The sequence below is a fragment of the Amia ocellicauda genome, chromosome 2 (genome assembly GCF_036373705.1).
Source record: "Amia ocellicauda isolate fAmiCal2 chromosome 2, fAmiCal2.hap1, whole genome shotgun sequence".
NCBI lineage: Eukaryota > Metazoa > Chordata > Actinopteri > Amiiformes > Amiidae > Amia > Amia ocellicauda.
The window spans coordinates 58,218,118-58,242,499 of record NC_089851.1 but is presented as its reverse complement, the minus strand read 5'-3'; the positions used below and the strand labels follow the sequence as shown (position 1 = coordinate 58,242,499).

The window sequence follows — 24,382 nt, the reverse complement described above, 5'->3', positions numbered from 1 at the left end:
GTTTGCTTACTTGCTGCTAGATTTATTGAAGAAAAAAACTAAAAAAACTAAGAAAAAACTAAGCGCCTCTTGCCCAGAAGAAGTTCACACAGTTCCAGGTGTTGCTCCACACACGTGGTCACCAACTCTAAAACCCCTGCACACACCCTAATAAACCCCAGCTACCTTACCTAAATTAGCATAACACATTTTTAAATAAATTAAACTGAGCACTTTATATCCGTTGTTACACATACATAGTATTAATAATTATACTGTTCTTACCATATGTAAATCCTGCAATAAATCATTCCCCAGCGTGAAGTAATTTTCACAAAACGAAATCCAAATATAAATTTTTGCTAGTCTTTAGATGTGCCCAGCAAATGTAGTCTGTAACTCTAAGTTAAAACTTTAATAACACTCATGTATTACAATCAAACTTGAAAAATAGGGCATCCAAAACAGGAATGTCACAAAATGTTGTATCACTATATTAAAATAATATCATATGAAAGCTGTTGGGACTGAGGGACGGAAGCTCAGTTCGTTAGCTTTGCCCCTCATATTAGGAATTGGGGGTGCACAAAATGTACTAATTTATGTTTAATCTTAATTGTAAACTACTGTAAATAAATGAATAAACATATCAAGATGGCTTCCTTTGATCTACTGGCAGAGGTCTGGTCTCATAGTTCTCAAAGCAACTGTTGATCAATAATGATGAGGTGACCTCTCCAGCCACAGATTAGCCACAGAAATCTTGAAGGAGATGCTGGGAGTGTCAGAACAGCCTTGCTAAAATTTGCTTGCTTGACAATTAATACAATTGGCTCTGTTGACATGTTTTTCAATCATTAATATAAAACATTATACAGTTTATACAAAACATTAATACCGGCTCTTCAAAAAGTTTTACATTTATATTTATAAATGTTATTTTGTATACTGGTAAGTTAGCCTTGATTGGTCTTTGTTCACATATTTTTCTTTTTAAGCTGTCAAAAGCAAAATATTCCATACCTCTGTTTTGGATAGCGTACAGTTGCTAATAATAATACAAACCATACATTTCATTACAATAACACACACACATATATATTAAGGCTGTCAGTCCATTCAAATATTTGATCGGTTAATCAATGGGCAATTGCTGATTAATCGGGCACTTATTAAAATAAAAACAACGCTGTAACATTAATGGTAAAATATATATATATAGGAATATATATTTAAAAAACACCAAATCATTATAATAAGCAAACTAAATTATAATTGCTACAGCAAATGGGTGCTCACAAATTATACTGTAAACTACACTGCTCTTGTAAGAAAAGCATTGCATGCAAATGAAACAGAAAACCTTTCCTTGTCTTCAATATTTCCTTACAAATCGAGTTTGAATCCAAAGTTTAGTTTCCCATTAGCGGCTTGTGACCCTGTAGTTTGTGTGCTGATACTGTACACGTGATGTGATCTTTTGCATGATATGCCTTTATAATTTAACTCTAGAAGTGCACGGCTGGTCAGTTTGACTGATTTAATTTGAATTACTATGTGTTCCTGAATACACTATGGATACCAATTCCTGACTTTTCCTAAATATATGTATTAAATATGCCTACAGCATTTTAGCTGCATAAACGCAAATAAAGTTTTTTATTTGATCATTATTATACTATAGTTTTGGCTCTTGTAGGTAGTTTGAAATGTCGGTGCTTCTAGTGTGTACTGTATAATAGCCAGTCATTATAATAGACATTTTTAATTTGTTTAAATCTGCTTGATATATGATCTTTTAAGAACTATACTGTGATGATTATATATATATATATATATATATATATATATATATATATATATATATATATATATATATATACTGTGTCATTTATGTTGTTGTAACTTACCATTACATATAGTGTGCCTTCCAGATGTATGCATACCCCTGATTCAATGTAACAAAAATAGTTTTAGCAAAGAAAAGAGAACAATGATGTTTTTTGTTTGTTTTTGTTTTGTTTAAATACATGCACACATGAAACAATGTAGGACTATCAGTGTTAGATATCGCAAAAATATTAAAGTACAAGTTTTGAACAAATATGCAAATATGTTTTTGCGAAGTACAGTACTGAAACTAGTATTGCTTTCATTAATTTCTGCAACAAATGCTGAGTGTACACTTGCATAGATGTGAGTGAAGCCATCTTCTTTTTGCCAATGTACAGCATGGCAGAAGCTGCCATAACTAAATATTCCTATACATATTTACACTCTTGATCTTGCTTTTCTCTTTCAAAACTCAAAACTTCACCATGTAGTCTCGCTCCTAAACACCCTTTATATAGCATGCAATTGCATCACGATTTAATCTGTATTCACCTGATTAAATCATGCAATTTCATGCATTCGGATTTCATGAAATCCAACGAAATTGAACACATTCGGATTCCATAGAAATTTCATAGTGTATCACAAAGCTCTTTACAAGAAAATATAGTTAATTAAATATTAAAACTACAATTAAGATAGACAATAAAACAATACAATTATACTATAGTACTTACTACAGTAGTACAACAAATACTGTAGGACACTGTTGTATACCACACTAAACTTTTATACTATGGTATACTGAATAATGTGTGACATACGATAGTACACTGTTATACTATAGTATACTCTTGTTACGTGATATACTATAGTATCTTGTAATGTACTATAGTGCCTCCTACGGTACTTAGACAAATATTGAACTACCCTGTTGTATACTATAGTTTACTGTAGTACCTTGTGATGTACTATAGTACTTAATATATTACATGTACACTGAAACATACTGCTTACTGTACTTCCACAATGTTTCTCATGGAACTTTAGCATTCTAGTTATAAATAATATCATCATTATTATTATGCTTTTACTTTGTATTGCCTACAGGTCTTACACATACTAGTACAGACTGTTACCGAGGGTCTGGTGGAGAGAAAATGGCCACCTATTCCTTAAGAAAATCATATTAATAAATATATCTTCACTTCAGACATTTGTGACATTGCTATATTTAAAACAATTTATACAAATAACAGAATTAAGATAAAATTGTGGTGCAGTTCCCCTTAAAGTTTAAGCAAAATTTATTTTAGCAAATACATTGTTTATTCATTACTTGAATCGCTTCACATTACATAAATAAATGAATAAATGTAGTAGTGTTGACATAAAAAAATGTCCATTTGAACATGTATTTATGTATTAATGTATTGATTATTTTCACTGTAATTAAAATTTAAAACAAATTCGCAGTGAAAATAATAAATAAATGTTGAAATAAATAAATACATGTTCTAATAAATACATGGAGATTTATTTATTATTGTATTTAATTCAAAATCTGTTTATTTATCCATCTATTTATTTCCACATTAATTCATGTATTTATTATTTTCTCCATGTATTTATTTTTAATTTTGTCATGGATAGTATGGAGGATAATTTGTGCCAAAATGTAAAAAAAAAAACCAACAATGTATAAATAAATAAATAAATATGTAGATAGTAAAGACGTTAATTCCGTTCGGAACTTAAAATGGTGTCCAGACTGTTCCTATTGCACAGACCTCCTGATGTGCCTTGTCCTAATGGATCATTTCTGTAATGGATAATTTAATCGCTGGCTCTATAGAGTTGAACATAAGACAACATACGGACATACGGACATACTCGGTCAGGCGCAATAGTAAAAACTAATTGGAGCTATTTGCTCCTTAGTGATATACTTTGCTTTTCCAGCTGTAAATATATATAACGCATACATCAGAAATCAACGTGATAACTATATGAAACACCAGGTATGCAACTAAATAAGCTTGAGAAGGTAAATGGAAAAATGGAGAGCAGCAGCAATCTAAAGCTACTTAAATGGTTAGATTGTGTTTTAAAGTACACAAAATGAAACTTAGAGAATAAACTGTTTACTACTATATTATGATATTAGAAGTATTGATGGTACTACTAATGTAATTAAATTGATACATTTCAATCAAATAAGTGTAGTTGGTTTATTGAGATTGAAATGGCTTGTTCCTTAAAATATTAGACCACAAGAGGGGGAACTTGACCTTGAATACTCTACTTACCAAAACCTTTAAGCAACAATTGTTGTCAACATGTGTCTTCATCTGATTCATATTTTTATGAGTCTGAAGCCATACATTTCTCGACTCCAAGCACCTGGAAGCCTCAAAAGTTGGGGGCCAAGCAACGAAGTTGCTGGAACCCTATTGTTATTGTTAGGATTATTATTTTTCCGCAGTATCTTTTCAAAAGCCTATAAAAACCAACGCTTGATGAAAACTCATGAAACTTCATACAGTGATAGATGGCTATGTAGTACTATGCCATATTCAATATGGAGGCCATATGTCACATGGTCTGGTGGCCATAGTGGCTTAAGTGACACATTTTGGAAAATATACAAAAATCTTCTTCTCCGAAACCGCAGACGGGACAGATGTGAAACTTGGTGTGTGATGTTATGTTATGGCCTAAATTCAGATTTGTTCAAAACAAGTCAATAAGTCATATTGTTTGGCAGCCATATTGGATTGGCCAAGAATCTTCAAAGATCTTCATCTCCGAAATGGTTGGTCTGATTGATATGAAATTTTGTACACGTGACCTTGGCTAGCTCCTCTATCAGATTTGTTCAAGGCAAGTTGATTGAGAAAACAAAATGGCCGCCATGAGCCAATCAAATTTCAGAGATGGTCAAGTTGCAAATAAATGCATATGGTGCAGTATGGAACTATGTTAGAATGTATTGGACTGATTGTTACTTGACAGAATTGATCCCATAAGCAATGTGGTGGTCACTGGTCATTATTATTATTATTATACTTATTTTTTCTTCTCTTCCACCAGAATATGTTCAAATGCCTATAACTTTTGAACCGCAGTCTAAAAAGTCACCAGACTTTGAATGGATGTAGGGGTCTATGGCATGGTCACTAGATCGCAAAATGGCAGCATAATGTCACATGGTTTGGTAGCCATCTTGATTGTAGTCCAGGCAAAAAATTACAGTTTTCAAACATAGTTTTCTCAGGAACGGGAAAGATATTGTACATATTGCGCTTATGAGTAGTAATGATGGCACTTTATGTCAAAGTGTCAGGTGGCCCCACCCCTACCCAGAAGCCCCATGGGCTGGGAAGCCCCGCCTTACCCAGAAGCCCCACGGGCCAGGAAGCCCCTCCTTACCCAGAAGCCCCACGGGCCAGGAAGCCCCTCCTTACCCTGTACCCTTTGATCCTCTCCAGTCAGCCAACTTGTTAGGATACAGGTTTTACCCTTTGACCCTCTCCTGTCAGCCATCTTGTTTGGATGACCGTAATCTTGTTAGGATGACAGCCATCTTGTTTGGATGACCTCCATCTTGTTAGGATGACATTTTTGGAAAGGGCACAGGTCATCTTGACAAGTGTTTACTGCCATCTCACCCTGATGGTGTATGTGTGTGTGTGTGTAATGTTTAAGAGTTTAAACTTATTATTATTTGTGTTAGGTTATGTTTTATGATTAGGTTTGTTATGATAAGTTGTTAGCAAAATAAAATACATTAAAATAAAAAGAGAACAACAACATACAGTTTTAATAAAAAAGTATTTTAAACTGTGTTTAGTGATGTGCGTGTGATGATTTTAGGTTATATATTTTATGATTATTTTTGGGGTGGTACAGTTTTGGAAAAATAAAAGAGAAAGAAAAGGTATAGACATTCAAAATATGAGACTCAGTAAAATATATTTCAATGTCAATATTTTATTGTGACAGCTCTAAAAATGACAACAAGGCATCAAGTCAGATGTAGACAGTGAGATTAGATACTGACTCGGGTGACCAATGATCCCGCTTCCCCAACACCTACAGCAGCCAGGAAGAAACAACTGAACTGTACTGCACTAGCTACTCCCTCTACTTGTTTATTGGCCAGGGCAGTGACACTATTCTGTCTAGCACAGTGTAGAAATTGGGTTTGGTCATGATAGGGATAGTATTTCCAAAAGAACTGTGCAGAACTTTTTGGACAGATGTAAAAGCAGATTCACCAGGATGTGTCTCTTTATACAGCATTCTCTTGAGCACATTGGGGAGGGACGCCACTGTTTTTTCAACATCAGCAACTAGCGATTTCACATCAGAATTACCAGTATCATACAAATCACCAAACTTGTGAGCTATTAGAGTGAGGATGACATCTTCAAACATAGATTCCTCAAACACGTAAACGTAATTCCAGGGGCCCCGGGGGTTTCTTTCTCTGAAAAAATATATGAATTAATATAATGTCTTATTGCACAGAAAAGCAGAGCAGACACAAACAGTATTTTATTTATGTTTGTAAAACACTTGATAAGCCTTGTTTTTTATAACCTTCTCAACTATTTGCATTATTTTCTCATCCACACTTTCTAACAAGTCACTAAACCATCTTGAAGGTAGAGTGCATGTTTCAGAGAAAAGCACGCAGTAAGACAGCCCGCTACTGTAAAAAGAGGTAAGCAGACAAATAGCACAGTTAACCCCACTCCGAGTGTGCATAAAGAGATAGACAGGTCAGGTGAACAAATACCCTGTACAGGCATTCAGACCTCTGATGATTCTAGGGCCCTGTTGTTTAGTAAAATATGTCACATTTGTTGGCAACTGGTAGAAGATTTACACACAGCTCATAGAAAAATACATGTTTTGACAAATGTGGTAAAACAAAAAGGGTATAACATCGAGTTTGCTGAATCGTCACACTGTGAGTGAAAACCGCAATTAACAAATAATGAAACAAGTAAGACACAAAGACACTCGGTCTGCACGTATCACGGCAGTACTGATAAAGAATATTAATGTAGCCAAAAGAATGCTGCGTAGGCTTAAATCTAGAATGGATGTGTCACAATTAGCAGGATCACAGACACCATTACAGCACAGTGGCGGTTGATGACCACCCAGCAAACTTGGAAATTCAGGAATATATTGATTTGATTGTGTCTGATGAATTAGCATTAGAAGCTGATAATAATAACCAACCAGACTTGGAAATTCAGGAATATATAGATTTGCACGTGTCTGATGGGTAAGCATTAGAAGCGAATAATAATGATAATCAGATTGGGGGTGGTGATGTAGCAATGTTAGAGGTGAATAATGAAAATGCTGAACAAATGGTTGAGGGTGGTGATGGCGGGGACCCGCCTCGGGTGTTTTTGGAGCGTATTCGTCACTATGACCGGGAACTTAACAGGTTCCGGGGAATGGAGTTTTATGAAGAATTCAGGTTTGTGAATCTGGATCTGGTAGAATCGTACTGGTGCTGCGCAAGGGCTGTTAAATGAAATATCACACAATGTGGGTCCTAATGATTTTGTACAGCTTAGACTGAGCTCGGGGTCATTAAATAATGCTTTCTGTTAGAGGAGGCAACATTTGGGGGAGCTGGATGAAACAGATTTCCTAGAGAGCATAGCTAATTTACTGCAAAGTCACACCGAAATCCTAATATGCAAGGTGGGGTACGGAGACGTATAAAAGGTATTTTGTTTTGCAAGATAATAGACAAGAAAAGGGCATGCCTCACTGATTTCAAAAACCAAGGTAACAATTTATGTTTTGCCGCCAGTGTGTACCGCCTGTGGAAAGGGAAAGAATGCACAGATGTTTGTTTTACTTCACAAACAGCATTACTACGGGGTTTTAAACATCAGAACATTTATAGGTGTTAACTATTTCTGTGATTATTGCCACGCAGTATATGGGCATAAAAATTGTCACACGTGTCGGAATTTGTGCAGAGCGTGTTTAGACCCCCACTGTTTTGAGGTTAAAGAGACCATCACCAGATGCGATGTATGTAAAATATTCTGTAGAGGTGGTGTCTGTCTCAGGAGACACAAGGCTAAAGCTGCCACCAAAGAGATTCAGTGTGTTCAACACTTTTACTGTACAGAGTGCTGGACTTTTCTCCCAATAATGCACACTTGCGAAGAAAAGCTCTTTCCGTGCTGTAAAAGTGTTATCCAGACACCTGACAATCATGTATGCTACATGAGCGTAATAAACATCCCCAAACAATCGGAAAAATACATTTTCTTTGATTTTGAATGCATGCAAGAAACAGGACACACATCCCAAATTATGTTTATGCCTCACACATAAACAACAAATGCACATGGGAGTTTTATGGGGATTCTTGCTTATCTGACTTTGTGAAATGTTTCATTGACACGTGTTTTAAAAACTACACTTTTATTTCACACAATGGTAAAGGCTATGATAACTACTTGGTCATTAGAGAGCTCATACGTGAAAAGGTTGCTACACACTTCATCACACAAGGAGGTAAAATTATGTGCATGACAGTGACCGCTCTGAACATCAGGTTCATTGATTCATTACATTTCTTGCCTCTGAAACTGAGCAATATGCCAAAAGCAATGGGGTTTGAGGGTGAGAAAGGCCATTTCCCACACTTCTTTAACACGGTCGCAAACCAAAATTATGTAGGACCCTTACCCGCTGAACAATTTTACGGGGTAGACTACATGATGGGTGCAGATAAAACACAGTTTCAGGAATGGTACGATGAGCACAAACTCGATGAATTGAAGCGGTATTGTAGACAGGACGTGGACATACTGAGACAAGCTTGTACTACATTTAGAAACGAGATATTAAGTATGACAGAGCAGATACGTCTGAAGTGTCCGTCTGACCCTGATTCAGACCTGATTAAAGTCAGTCTTGACCCGTTTCAGTACATCACATTAGCCTCTGTGTGTATGACCATGTACCGGTACATGTTTCTCAGACCGCAGACCATAGCATTAGTCCATGACAATTATCACAACCAGAAAAAGCGGTTCTCGACCCCCGCTATTCAGTGGCTCATGTATACTGAACACACAGACAACATCAGTATACAACACGCACTAAAGCTGGGTGGTGAGCATAAATTTGGCCCGTACTATCTAGATGGTTTTGCAGTAATAAACGGTGTGTACACTGCTTTTGAGTACCATGGATGTTTTTTTCATGGTTGCGATACCTGTTATAGCGAAAATGACGTTAACAGTGTGACAAAAACAACATTCGGCTGGCTATATCAAAAGACAATGTATAAAACCGAATTCTTAAAATTACAAGGGTTTGATGTTAAAGTGATGTGGGAACACAAATGGAAGACAATGCTGAATGAAGACCAGGATGTTAGGGCATTTATTTCCGAATCACAGTTACCAGCGCCTTTAGACCCCAGGGAGTCTCTATTCGGTGGGTGGACGAATGCAGTGACCCTGTATTATCAACCAAAACCTGGCTAGGAACTCCGTTACTATGATTTCACCAGTCTGTACCCGTTTGTAAATAAAACCAAATTGTACCCCGTTGGTCACCCGGATATAATATGCGAGGGCTTTGAAGATTTACAAAATTACTTTGGGCTCGCAAAAGTCAAAGTTTACCCTCCTAGAAGGTTGTTTTTCCCTGTGCTACCGACCAGAGTTGGTAAAAAACTGTTCTTTACACTCTGTCGGACGTGCGCTGACACCCAGCAGGGCCCCCCTGCACACACAGCGACGAGCAGAGAGCGCTTACCGGTGTCTGGTGCATGCCAGAGCTGCTGTCTGCTGTAGATAAGGGTTACAGAATAGCAGAAATATACGAGATCTGGCACTTTAAGCACTCGACCAACACGTTGTTTAGTGAATATATTAAAACGCATTTAAAAGGCAAACAAGAAGCTTCAGGCTACCCCCAGTGGTGCAAAAATGACACAGACCGTGAACACTACATCAGAGAGTATCATGACAGAGAGGGGGTACACTTGGACCATTACAACATTACTAAGAATCCGGCCAAAAGACAGATTTCAAAACTGTTTTTGAATTCTTTATGGGGAAAATTTGGACAACGACCAGATTTACAAAACACCAGTATTGTGAGAGACCCCAACGAATTATTTAAATACGTGTTTGCCCCATACCACGAGGTCCCGTCTTGTGATTTTATTGATGATGACGATGATTTTATGTGCCTGTGTCACCTGGAAACGGGGAAAAGAGCACTACACACAGCTTTCAAATGTAAATATTTGTATTGCCAGTTTCACCACCGCCTATGCTAGGTTAGAACTGTACTCTCTTCTGGATTCATTACAAGGTCGTTGTTTGTATTATGACACTGATTCAATCATTTATGTAAGCAGGCCAGGACAGTGGGACCCCAAGTTAGGAGATTATCTGGGTCAATTGACAAGTGAGCTGCCTCCGGATCAGCACATTACAGAGTTTGTTGCAACAGCACCTAAATCCTATGGATATAAGCTCTCAGGAGGGAAAGCCTGTATCAAGGTAAAGGGTATCACATTAAACGTGGCTAATAGTGAGAAAATTAATTTCGATAGCCTAAAAGATTTGATACTTGACTATGCGGATAAGTAGGCTGGTGCAAATGGTGAAATAAAAGACATTGCACTGCGGCAACCGGGGATAGTACGTGTTAAACGTGACTGGCACTTTGAGATGAGAACACTGCAAAAGACCGAGAGATAAATGACAGATTACAACGTTAGCTCGACAGATGTATCCAGGCAAATCTCAATATTTTTTGGAAGCTTTTGAAGATGCCACCAAGAAGTATTTCGGATACTTATTTGTCGATGTCATGTCAAAGACCCCTGATGAATACCGTTTAAGGACGGGTCTTTTCCCCCCTGACATCCCGGTGGTTTATGTGTTTAAAAAACAAAGAAAGTAAAAGCCGCTGGTTTTCCAGCGTTGAGCACATTTGCTGTCTGTGACTCTGGCTGTCAGTATGTCACTGCGTATGAAGAGAAAACTGGCTCTCCTGCAGCTGCTGGTTAAAGCCAAGCCGCAACAAGGCCATTCTGTGCGCCGCTGGAAGCGACCTGGTACAGGCCGTGTCAGAAATCGCTCTAAATACACTGAAAGGAAACATCCGCTTGAGCGCTAAACAATTTCAGAAACTCAAGAAAAGTGGCCACATTATAAAAACACTTAGTAAAAAGACAGTGTCTGTTAAGAGAAAGAGAAATCTATTGAATCAGTCTGGGGGGTTTATCAGTAATTTGCTAAGTATTGCCATTCCCCTCATTACCGGCTTACTGACCAGATGAAAATGCAATTCACTGAGAAAATGTATCTAGTACCTCAGAAACAGATGGGCCAAATTAAAGAGGACTTTCCAGTTGAACACGACATCAGAAAAATAGCCACATATAAATTGGATGGTGAAATGAAAGATATTCTGCAAAGCTCTCAATTGGGTGAATATGACAAAGCGCTGCAGAGGTACTTGGCCCTGACGTGGCAGGCAGAATCTGAAAAAGCCACTTTGACTTTGCAGATGCCTGACACCGATACCCCGGCCGAAAAACCGCACACAGAGCCTGTTTTCGATTATATTTTAGACGCTATCCCACAAAGGCAAAATAAAAATGCCGAAATGGTGTCCAACAATTCTATAGCTAGCTGGAATGAGAATGGGGAATTTGTGTACAAGGGGGGCCCTGTTCGTGGGTCTCATGTGATTGATCTGGTTAGGGCTGTCACACAGCCGCACACGCTGGCCACAGGAAGAGCCCCCAAAGGCTGGGGCAGTTTTATGATGGCGATGGCGGAGATTAACATCCCCGGTTCGGTACTGTCTAACAGAATAAACAGGGAGGTGTTGGAGAAACTGAAAACAACACCTACTAGAAACAGTTCTATGTCTATACAGAGAAATCCTATTTCTCCTGAACCAGACTTTGATATTTCGATGGAGGGGGCGGCTGCCCCACCCGAAACACCACAAAGAGACCAGCCAGCTAAAAAGCATCGGCTGTTTGGGAAATTACCATGGCTGTCTCTGTAAAGCGGGTCCTCATGGTTTTATTTTTTGTATTATTATTTTGGTTGTTGTTTGTTTATATATAGGCTATAGAAATACATACATTGATGTTATCTGTAAAATGTTAAATCCTTGTGTGATTCTGATAATAAAAAATGTATTATTATTATTATTATTATTATTATTATTATTATTATTATTATTGTGTTTGTATGTCAAAGAACATTATCAGTGGTGTTTCACTGTTTTAGTTTATTTGGTTTTTGTGTGTGCTGAATAAAAAATGTAACGCGTGATAAACTATGGTGTTTGTATGTATGGATTTATTAACTACATATAAACATAATTCATGTGTATATAATATTTTATTATCAGGTTAGCAGGCGTTACATATATGAGAATGCCACGTCATTAAGCTTAAACGCACACACACAAACATACACACAAGCATTATTCTATCATTCTATAGTGTCTATAGTGTTATTCATACACTGTTCTAACATTGTTTATTTCTGTTCATGACTGATTTAGCAATTATGACAGATCCTAAAATCATGCATTCGGTTACACATCTGACAATTCTCATTTACATGAAGCTTAAACAGATACATAGGTCTCGTTCTCCTGTTATAAATTTTCACAAACTGCATTACTAATTAAATCTTCAGAATACAAATCCAATATCTGATTTTAAGCTAGCCCCTTACAACGCTGTTGTAAAAAATACACACAGTGGTTTCCACATGTTGTGGATAAAGCATCCTGCAACTGTCTGGAGTTAACACTGTTAACACTGAGTTTGTGTTTAAAAAACACATGATTGATTTAGGGAAATAAGGAGCATTGGGGGGGAATCCGTAAGAATCAAAGAATTCGGCCTTCCCATCTCCTCCTAGATAGATAGCAAGCCAGTGCTCCCCGGGTCGGTCATGCGGATGTGTGTTGATGACGAAACAGGCCGGCCTGTGGACTCCTGACCGTTTGGGGAGCTTGTCAGATGGAAACACACCCAGAAAATAGTCTGTTGTGTAACTGTCCTTAGTCATGATGGCCCCAATCTGTTGCGTATTCATGACCAGAGTATTGAAAGCCACAAGGCAATCGTTTTTCAACTGTAGTCGTAAAGGACTTATCTTAATAATGATTAATGTTAATTTCAACAATGTTGTCAAAAACAGCATACACTATCATGTTCACGGTGGTTGGTAATGGCTGGGCAAAACTAATTTCTGCTCTCAGGTTCCCTGTTTTTATGAGCGAATAGTGCCCAGTGCACTCTTGATCCGGGCTGAGGTTAAATGCAAACAGTGTGTAACCTCTGGCAAACTCCTTACAGTCCACTACCAGAGGCTTGTCTTTGAGGTGCTTTCCGGCTGTTTCCACCAGGTTAAAGTTATCATTTGCGAAATCCGGTTGTAGCGGTTTAGTAGGGATCTGCTCCCCATCTACTTACAGGGCCAGGAAATTAATATCACAATGTTTAAAGTAGAAGGGGTTTATCCACAAAACCAATTGCTATTATTTTAGCCAATTGTCCCAGAAACACATTTTCCTGGTTGCAGACCCTGCTTCCTCTGGCCAGACTGAACACTTTCATATGAACCCGATCTACAGGGTATTTTGCATTAGCCACCTGCAGCACATCGGCATGACCCAGCCTGACAGCGGGGGCCACCCGGACCCTCTTCACAAACACAGCTGCTGAGAGAACCGACAGTTTGAAATCCTCAGCGTTGCTCATGAGACAGAACGCTTCTCTGTTACGGGTGAGTTGAATTTTTATATCAACGCCGTTCAGCACTAATTTGTCTTGAAAAAACATGTCTGCATGAATACAACCCAACAATTCTAGTTTTCGGCTTCCTGCTGTATAGGCCGCTCTATTTCTGAACCCCAGGTTTGTCCCGTTCAGTGCGGTTACTTCATGCTGGCCGGCTGTGTCCTTGACAAAAAGGCCTGCTGAGTACTGTGTGTTCAAAGTGCTTTCACTGTAGTTGAGAATGGATTCTATTATAGCCCTGTATGGATAACAGTTGTTGCTCTGGCTAATAAGTCTGTCACCGATTGTGATGTCGACCTGGCTGAAAAGGGAGGCCACGGGGTAATTTACCAGGCCCACCCGATCATCCTGGGCCAGATCAGTGCCATCATGCTTAGTAATTTTACAAGTCAGGTAGATGATCGTGTTGTTCAGATCTAGATAGTCCTCTCCGTTTCCAGTGATGTAGAATTCCAGTGGGGCATTGTCAGAGAGCGCTGTGAGGGGGGGCACCTACACATAGAAACTCTTCTCAATGCTGGTCTGTGTGGGCACCAGCTGAAAAAGGTCCAGTTCAGATTTGGTGCACTCCTCAGAACTGCAGTGAACGAAAGCCATGTTTAAAATATATCCCCGCGATGTTGTTGCCTGGAGCTCCTTTTCTTACCAGCCCCGTTTCTCTTATGATTGTGTTTCTTCTGTATAGTCCTTTTAACAGGGGCCGGCGGTCCTGTGAGCCCCAGTGGTGTCGTTCTTTTCCTTTTAATGCCTCTCCTGACCTTTCGGAGCATGAATTCTACTGGCCACCGCACTTGTAACCTGCCCGACCACATCTTTAGCTATGTTTCTGGCAGCCAATTTGACGTGTGGTTTGACAATTTCTAATCCGCGTCTCAGAAAAGGCATAGCTACCAGCTACCCCCGCACCGTATTGTACTGGCATCCCGGCGAAACCGGGGAGGCCGTTACCCGCCTGATACTTGTAGTAGTTCCTATACATGTGCGGGTCTCCATAGTTTTTAACAATCACCATGATTTAAAAGTGGTTGTATCTAACAGGTTGGAAATGCAACTTCACTATCACCTTGCCGTATGCGAATGTCACATGTCCGTTCTGGTCAGTCTTTATTTCAGTGCTGATGGTGTCGAATTCATCCATGCTCAGGGGGACATAGTGGAGCTTATCATATAACAGCGTAACAAACTTGCCTTCTTCCCCTTTTTTAGGTATACAGCGCAGAAGCGGGGCATACATGTCACCCACTAGTTGGTGTTCAATTATATCGGTATAAACATACATGTGGTTAAAACCCGCTGTAATATCCGCAGGCTGGGGCGATTCCCCCCCCCCCCCCCCTTCTCGGGAATGAACCCCAAGACATGTGCTAGCTGGCCCGTGGTAAAAAACAATAAAGTCGAATCCCTGAAAAGCCTCACGCTTCTAATATAGTTGTATTGAAAGTATACCTTGGGCAATGTGGGGACGGCCTTGACAGCATTATTCATGGCTGTTAACAATACATCAATGTTTTTATAGTAGCCTTGTGATATTTCATAATATCAGTTTGTATCGGTTGTCTCAGAATGCAATTCAAAGCTCTGTTTCCTGTCAAACGTATTGATGGTCATGGGGTAGTGCATCTCCACCATCCCTACCTCCCATTTACCTGGTAGATCGATGGATTTGGCTAGATGGTCAGTGAAGTTGGAGCTCTTGTTGTTAGGAAATAGTGTCTCCGAGGCATTACTGGTAAAAGTCAGGTAAAATCCATTTTCACTCATTTTTTATCCTCTCACAACCCCCGGGGCTATGTCTTTCACCTCTGAAGCTTTGATCCAACTATTAAATTTAACTCCCCAACTCAGCCATTTGACTAAAACTTGTTTACCCCGGCCACGGCCTCTGGAGTCTAAAATTTTCTGTATTCGATAGACTCTGTCACCATTTGGGTTTATCTTTTGTAACTCTTCGGTGTAAAACTGACCTTTTATGTCGTCACCAGCATAATCTTTTAGTTTGTAAATAGGCCTTAATCCAGGCACACATTTTTTAACTATGAATATTTCATCTGTGAATGTTTGCTCATACCCCTTTTCAAATTTCCCTTTTATTCTCGACACCCTCACATGATCACCTTCTTTAAACTTAAATTTTGAAGGTTTGCTTTTTACAAATGACCCATACACAGTCCTCCACACCCTCAGGGCATTGTCATGGGTGACATCTACTGGTCGTTCCTTGACAGTTCTATGGAATGTGTGATTGTAACTGTGAAACAGCTCTAAAGTACTTCCACATTTTCGATTTTATAGTCCTATTGAATCTCTCTACCACACTGGCTTTCACTTTACTATTTGTCACAAAATGTACAATTTGGTATTGCTTGAGAAGACTTTGAAAACCATGGTTGAGGAATTCTTTCCCCTGATCTGTCTGCAGTTTCTTTGGAACGCGCCCTTGGGTGAATATTCTTTTAAAGGCGGCACACACTTGCTGACCCGTTTTGTTTTTTAATGGTACTGCCCAGGCGTATTTGGACAACACATCTATACAGGTTAGAATGTATTTCATACCGTTGTTGAACTTTGAGAACTGACCCATTTCCACCAGGTCTGCCTGCCATTGCCAGTCAATGTCTTGTACCAGTGTCAAGTTCCTCTTAAACCTCACCCGCGCTGGTCTGTGCACTGTGTATGTATATTGATCCGATAACCATTGTGAAACATGTTCTCTTTTTATACGGTCACCCTTTGCTCTGGCACTTCTCAGCAGTGTATCGAGTCCTCCAAAACGACCGGCTTCTTTAGGCGTATAATAGATCTCTTTTAATCTCTCTTCATGGTTCATTTTCTCGTGATTAATGAATACACCCTTCAACTTAGTAACTTATACCAAATAGTAACACCCAGGTGGCTGAGTGGTTAAGGCATTGGACTTAAGATCTAATAGATGTATGTCTGTGTGGGTTGGAATTCCACTCTGGGTAAGTACTTTTTTGATCAAAACTTTATTTTGTTCTCTTTTTCTAATTTAATTTATTTTATTTTATACCACCCCAAAAACAATCATAAAATATATAACCTAAAATCATCACATGCACATCACTAAACACAGTTTAAAATACTTTTTTATTAAAACTTTATGTTGTTGTTCTCTTCTTATTTTAATGTATTTTATTTTGGTAACAACTTATCGTACCAAACCTAATCATAAAACATAACCTAACACAAATAATAATAAGTTTAAACTCTTAAACATTACACACACACACACACACACACACACACACATACACCATCAGGGTGAGATGGCGGCGAACACTTGTCAAGATGACCTGTGCCCTTTCCAAAATGCCTGTCATCCTAACAAGATGGAGGTCATCCAAACAAGATGGCTGCCATCCTAACAAGATCACGGTCATCCAAACAAGATGGCTGACAGGAGAGGGTCAAAGGGTAAAACCTGTATTCTTACAAGATGGCTGACTGGAGAGGATCAAAGGGTACAGGGTAAGGAGGAGCTTCCTGGCCCATTGGGCTTCTGGGTAAGGAGGGGCTTCATGGCCCGTGAGGCTTCTGGGTAAGGCGGGTTTCCCAGCCGATGGGGCTTCTGGGTAGGGGCGGGGCCACCTGTCACTTTGACATAAAGTACCATCATTACTACTCTGATGTTAGTACTTGAAATGTGTATTACCAAGCATTGATAAGTCACACAGTGTGGCAACAATCTTGGATTATGCCTCGATTTCTCATAAACCCTTATACTGGCTGATGTGTGCTTTGGTATACAGTATCTTTGGACTGTGTTCTACACATATCCTAAAAGACAATTCCTACATGAAGAAACATAGCAGTAATGAACAAAATATTTTGACTTACTGTACATTTTGTTCAATTTTAAGCCTGCAATAACACACTGTCACCACTGGTAGCAGCATATACCACAAACAGCACTGAGATAAAAAAAAATGAAGCGGTCATCTTGGGCATGTACATCGTAACAACAAAACACTATCAGTCACTTGCAACAGTATTAGAGTGGAAACTATTATTTTAAACACACAGACACTTCTGTCTGCAAATACAAATAGTGTAAATTGAGATGTGTTTAAATTAGGGATTATTTCAGATGTAGAGAAACCTTGAAGAGAAGCAAGAGAAAACAAATGTGAAACTAAAAAATTGGATTAAATGTGATTCACATGAAACATAAATACACATTATGTAAAATAAATACATGAAAATCAACAGTGGTACAAGAGCGGTGATGTTGCTGAATCTGTAGTGGTGGATTATTGCTTTCAACTGAACATCATTTCAAACTGAGATTGGCTGGATCCATGCATCAGTTCCTGGTTAAATAGTTAACGATGCAACACGGGGGCGATTTTGTGCTCTTCTATCTCAGTGAAATCGTAACTTATGGTGACATGTTGTATACTGAACTGTGCAGAATCGCTGGCTCTATTCAATATAATTGAAAGGGCGAACATAAGACGTTTACTGTGCGAGCTACAATCGAATAAATGGACCTGCTCATTGAGGCGCTTGATATTAGTAATTGGACATATTTCCCGCTTTATGAAAAACATTGCTTTTACAAGCTGGAATTGTACACTGTAAAAAATGTTACATGCAATCTACTTTAAAAAATTATGGTAACATTATTACACATATTTTTTAAGGTTTAGTTTTTTTGCGAAATCTACCCGAATAAATTAAGTAAAATTTCCTAAATTATTTAGTCTATGGCACACAATGAATTTAATTTAATCTTTTTTATTGTATGTTTTCTCACAAATTAATCAAGTAAAATTTACTCATTTGTATTAATTAAAATGACTTAATTATAAAATGTACTGCCTTTTTCAGGTTAAGATAATAATGAATACAAAATGCAGTTTTTGTTGACAAACATGCTTTTATTGTCTTTTTGGACTGTAACCATAAATAACAAATATATATAAAATGTAAGCAGCAGTTTTAAGACATGAAAAAAAAAAGTTTACATTTCCCATGTCATTGAGAAACATCATTTTGTTACACAAAAACATGTGCATACAAATAACAACTTGTAGCAAAATGTATAAAACCATTTATACTAGCTAAAAGATTGTATGAACAACAATCATGTAGAACAGTATCAAACGCTCAATCAGTGCAGTTTTTTTTCCACCAGAACTTGATAATAATGCTTTGTCTCTCAATCTAAGACATGAGTTTGTTTTTAAGTGTTAGTAATTTGGGGGAAAACTTGCACACATCCAGTTCTAAGAAGAGCTTCTGAAAGGCCTCAAATGTGTGCCTCAGTTCTTTCGAGTAGGTGAGGTTTAGTGCATACGTCAGTCCAAGAAAAACAGCACAGGCTCTAGACAGATTTTCCAAGCCAGCCATGACTTGCACCCCCTCCAAGATGATGCTGACGTCCTCCTGATCATCCCTCTTGCAGATGGCAATTTTCATTATTTGCGGCAGGAGATCTTGCTGTACATCTGTATTGTTGCACTGTAAAACAACCATTAAATAAGTATTTTTATCTTGTCTGTCTCTCTATCATTATATATCTGTCCATAATTATAAAGTTTATTTGTGTACGGTTGTAAACAAACATTTTGAAACATTTTTCTTATAACAGCTTAAAATTCTAAATTTCTTTGTAAACACTAAAACAAAAAAATATGTTTCAGTGGACGGCACACACTGTCAAAATAACAAGCTCAAATATAGTTTCACCAATGACAGAGGGTGTATTCAGGGTAAAGAAAAAAAATACATTTGGTGACACCAGTGTAGGGGGGAAAACTGCAAATTAACCATGTTTACATGAGGAATATAGTGCATTCAGAATGTAAAACAGCCCCCACATTAATTCTAATTTTCAGTTTACTTATTCTGATTGTTGGGGTAAAGTTGTTTTCCCAATTATAAAGAATACCTTATCAATTATTTCTTCCTGTGTCTCGGAACTGCCCTGGGACATATGCAAAGAAAATTTCATTCAGGTTCGGGACTGCCCCGAACCACCTATGAAATATTGCTTGTAGATGTATAAAAGGCTGTGTGAAACTTTCAATAAACGAAGATAAACAAACTGACATTGTGTCAGTGACTTTATTTCCCGGGCCTGTCTCCTGCTGAGAGTCTAAACTGTTACTGGAAGCGCTCACTGGGGTGCCTGATTCACTGGGATCCGAAGGGTTGCTTCAACTGAAGCTTTGCACCTTAACACTGATGTTGATCCCAATCTGTAAATGTAACTGGTCCTACTTGCACCGCTCCAAGCAGAATTCAAACCAGCTTCACCGGCATTGGAGGTGGGTGCACTAACAAGGACGCTAAAGATCATAGCCTCTAGCATCAGTCACTGGGGCACCTCTTGAGGCCAAGTGGAGTGAGGTTTACTCACACAGCTCTTACTAGCTGCTCTCTGTTACATATAAATGAAATTACACTCTGCCTTACATCACGCCTTTTGGGTTTGAGGACTGAAAGATATAACCTACATTTTTTTTTTGGTTACACTATTTCGATGGTCCACTTTAGACATTCTACTAACTGTAAGTAACTACTCTCATTAGAGTATTAGTAGACTGCAAGTAAACTGTTAGGTTTGGGTTAATAGATTACGTTAACACGTAGTTGCAAAGTTACTTATACTCAGTAGAATTTCTAAAGTGGACCACCAAAATAAAGTGTTACCTTTCTTAATATAGTGGCTGACAAAAGTCTTATTTGTGTTAAATATTTTCACAGTAGTTTTAGACAATTTAATTGTAAAAAAGTATTGTTCAGGTTCATCCCCTTGGAATTATAAGGTTCTATCTGACATTTTTGACAAAATTGAGTTATTCACATATTCTTATTCTGTGACAACTTATTTACATTATGTGACTTTTTTTTAAGTTGTGTACATTTTTGGACTTTTTAATTAGAAAACAAAAAGGTTCTGTCTACAAAGTTGAACTCAAACTTCGTACTATAAGGTTCTATTTGCGAGCCAATCAGCACTTATCTAATTCTATCTATCTATCTATCTATCTATCTATCTCTCTCTCTTTTGGCTATTCTTTCTCAAGCCAACATCAAACAAACCTTTCAATCCATACTGATCTCTAGAGAGAAAGACATTTTACCTGTCACACTTTTTGTGGAATATTGGATTTTGTTAATTTAAGACACCTGTTTCAACTCATCAGCTCGTCAGAATAGGCATCGACATGAGACAACTAAAATTGAACTAATTCTCTTAAGCCTTAAAATTGCAGAAATGTCCTTAAATAAAAGAGGAAAATGTATCTCTTGGTTCTATTAGTGAAATCTTCTCAATATTTTGTATCAAACACTAAACCACAATTTCATTAATAAAATGTACACATTATTTTTAATTATTACGTAAAAACAATTAGACCCATGATAAATTTTTTACAGTGTATAAAACATTGCATTTACAAGCCATAATTATATATAACGTGCACATCGGTAATCAATGTGACAACCAAATGAAACAGAAATTAAGCTACTAAATGAGGTTCGGATGATTACTGCGAATTGAAAAGCTGCAGCAGTTCTATGCTATACAAGTACACAAATGAGACTTGTAGAATAAAGTGTTTACTCATTTATTATGATACCAGAGCTATTTATATTATTAAACTAATTTAATTAAAAATGATATATTGAAATCAAATCAGGGTAGTTGACTTTTTGAGATTAATACTGGCTTATACTTCAACATATTTGACCACAAGAGGGGGAACTTCAACATGAAAACTCTTCCGATTTTGTCAAAATTTGCTTTCATCTGATTTATATTATTAGGGGTAAAAAACTTGTAAAAAACACATTTTCTTTAAAGAAAACAAAACACACAGATGACAGTCTGATTTCCCATCAGCTATACAGGCAACAGTATCTGAGGTCGATAGCCCTCCCTTGTGCAGAGGAGCCCAGAAGCCAGCCTTCAAGAGCAAACGAACGAACACTTCGGTGACTGCAAAGTGGGGCCAAGTGGGCTCGTCCTGGAGTTGAACCCAGGGCCTCTCACACCCTCAGCAAGAATCATACCTCTCCTTTGGTGCAGCTCAGGAGTACACGTTCAGCAAAGGTCTCCATAACAAGCCGGCAAACCACATTTCGTCCTCCTCCTCCTCAACAACACACTACATGTCCTCCTCCTCCTCAACAACAACAACAACAACAACAACAACGAACTTGTAAAATACACATTTTCTTTAAAGAAAACAAAACACACAGATGACAGTCTGATTTCCCATCAGCTATACAGGCAACAGTATCTGAGGTTGAAAGACCTCCCTGGTGCAGAGGAGCACAGAAGCCAAGCATCGAGACAGAACAAACGAATGCTTCAGAGAATGCAAAGCGGGGCCAAGGGGGCTCGTCCAGGAGTTGAACCCGGGACCTATCGCACCCTAAGCAAGAATCATACCCCTAGACCAACGAGCCAAGTTAACGGAGGGTGTCGCAGTTTCTGCTGGGCAAGCGTGTAACTGCTTTGGGGCAGACCGGGAGACCTACGCTCACTGACTGATAGCATGGACTGTAGCGCTGACATGTCTTTCCAGAATGGTAACGCCATCCCCAGTGAGACAGCACTGAGAGCATGGTTCAGCAGGCCCGCAAACAACTGAAAAGAATGCCTCTCCTTTGGTGCAGCTCAGGAGTACACGTTCAGCAAAGGTCTCCATAACAAGCCGGCAAACCACATTTCGTCCTCCTCCTCCTCAACAACACACTACATGTCCTCCTCCTCCTCAACAACAACAACGAACTTGTAAAATACACATTTTCTTTAAAGAAAACAAAACACACAGATGACAGTCTGATTTCCCATCAGCTATACAGGCAACAGTATCTGAGGTCGATAGCCCTCCCTTGTGCAGAGGAGCCCAGAAGCCAGCCTTCAAGAGCAAACGAACGAACACTTCGGTGACTGCAAAGTGGGACCAAGTGGGCTCGTCCTGGAGTTCAACCCAGGGCCTCTCACACCCTCAGCAAGAATCATACCCCTAGACCAACGAGCCAAGTTAACGGAGGGTGTCGCAGTTTCTGCTGGGCAAGCGCGTAACTGCTTTAGGGGCAGACCGGGAGACCTACGCTCACTGACTGATAGCATGGACTGTAGCGCTGACGTGTCTTTCCAGAATGGTAACGCCATCCCCAGTGAGACAGCACTGAGAGCATGGTTCAGCAGGCCCGCAAACAACTGAAAAGAATGCCTCTCCTTTGGTGCAGCTCAGGAGTACACGTTCAGCAAAGGTCTCCATAACAAGCCGGCAAACCACATTTCGTCCTCCTCCTCCTCAACAACACACTACATGTCCTCCTCCTCCTCAACAACAACAACGAACTTGTAAAATACACATTTTCTTTAAAGAAAACAAAACACACAGATGACAGTCTGATTTCCCATCAGCTACACAGCCAACAGTATCTGAGGTTGAAAGACCTCCCTGGTGCAGAGGAGCCCAGAAGCCAAGCATCGAGAGAGAACAAACGAATGCTTCAGAGAATGCAAAGCAGGGCCAAGCGGGCTCGTCCGGGAGTTGAACCTGGGACCTCTCGCACCCAAAGCGAGAATCATACCCCTAGACCAACGAGCCAAGTTATCTGACAGTGTCACAGTTTCTGCTGGGCAAGCGCGTAACTGCTTTGGGGCAGACCGGGAGACCTACGCTCACTGACTGATAGCATGGACTGTAGCGCTGACGTGTCTTTCCAGAATGGTAACGCCATCCCCAGTGAGACAGCACTGAGAGCATTGTTCAGCAGGCCCGCAAACAACTGAAAAGAATGCCTCTCCTTTGGTGCAGCTCAGGAGTACACGTTCAGCAAAGGTCTCCATAACAAGCCGGCAAACCACATTTCGTCCTCCTCCTCCTCAACAACACACTACATGTCCTCCTCCTCCTCCTCAACAACAACAACAACAACGAACTTGTAAAAAACACATTTTCTTTAAAGAAAACAAAACACACAGATGACAGTCTGATTTCCCATCAGCTTTACAGGCAACAGTATCTGAGGTCGATAGCCCTCCCTTGTGCAGAGGAGCCCAGAAGCCAGCCTTCAAGAGCAAACGAACAAACACTTCGGTGACTGCAAAGTGGGGCCAAGTGGGCTCGTCCTGGAGTTGAACCCAGGGCCTCTCACAACCTCAGCAAGAATCATACCCCTAGACCAACGAGCCAAGTTAACGGAGGGTGTCGCAGTCTCTGCTGGGCAAGCGCGTAACTGCTTTGGGGCAGACCGGGAGACCTACGCTCACTGACTGATAGCATGGACTGTAGCGCTGACGTGTCTTTCCAGAATGGTAACGCCATCCCCAGTGAGACAGCACTGAGAGCATGGTTCAGCAGGCCCGCAAACAACTGAAAAGAATGCCTCTCCTTTGGTGCAGCTCAGGAGTACACGTTCAGCAAAGGTCTCCATAACAAGCCGGCAAACCACATTTCGTCCTCCTCCTCCTCAACAACACACTACATGTCCTCCTCCTCCTCCTCAACAACAACAACAACAACAACAACGAACTTGTAAAAAACACATTTTCTTTAAAGAAAACAAAACACACAGATGACAGTCTGATTTCCCATCAGCTATACGGGCAACAGTATCTGAGGTCGATAGCCCTCCCTTGTGCAGAGGAGCCCAGAAGCCAGCCTTCAAGAGCAAACGAACAAACACTTCGGTGACTGCAAAGTGGGGCCAAGTGGGCTCGTC

At 39.4% G+C, this 24,382-nt stretch overlaps 1 non-coding gene across 1 annotated transcript; it reads right to left on the bottom strand.

The window, feature by feature from the left end:
• Positions 1-23,193: 23,193 nt before the first annotated feature.
• trnap-ugg (transfer RNA proline (anticodon UGG)) lies at positions 23,194-23,265 on the bottom strand. The gene has a single exon. It is a non-coding gene; the product is annotated as a tRNA-Pro (tRNA).
• Positions 23,266-24,382: the final 1,117 nt, after the last annotated feature.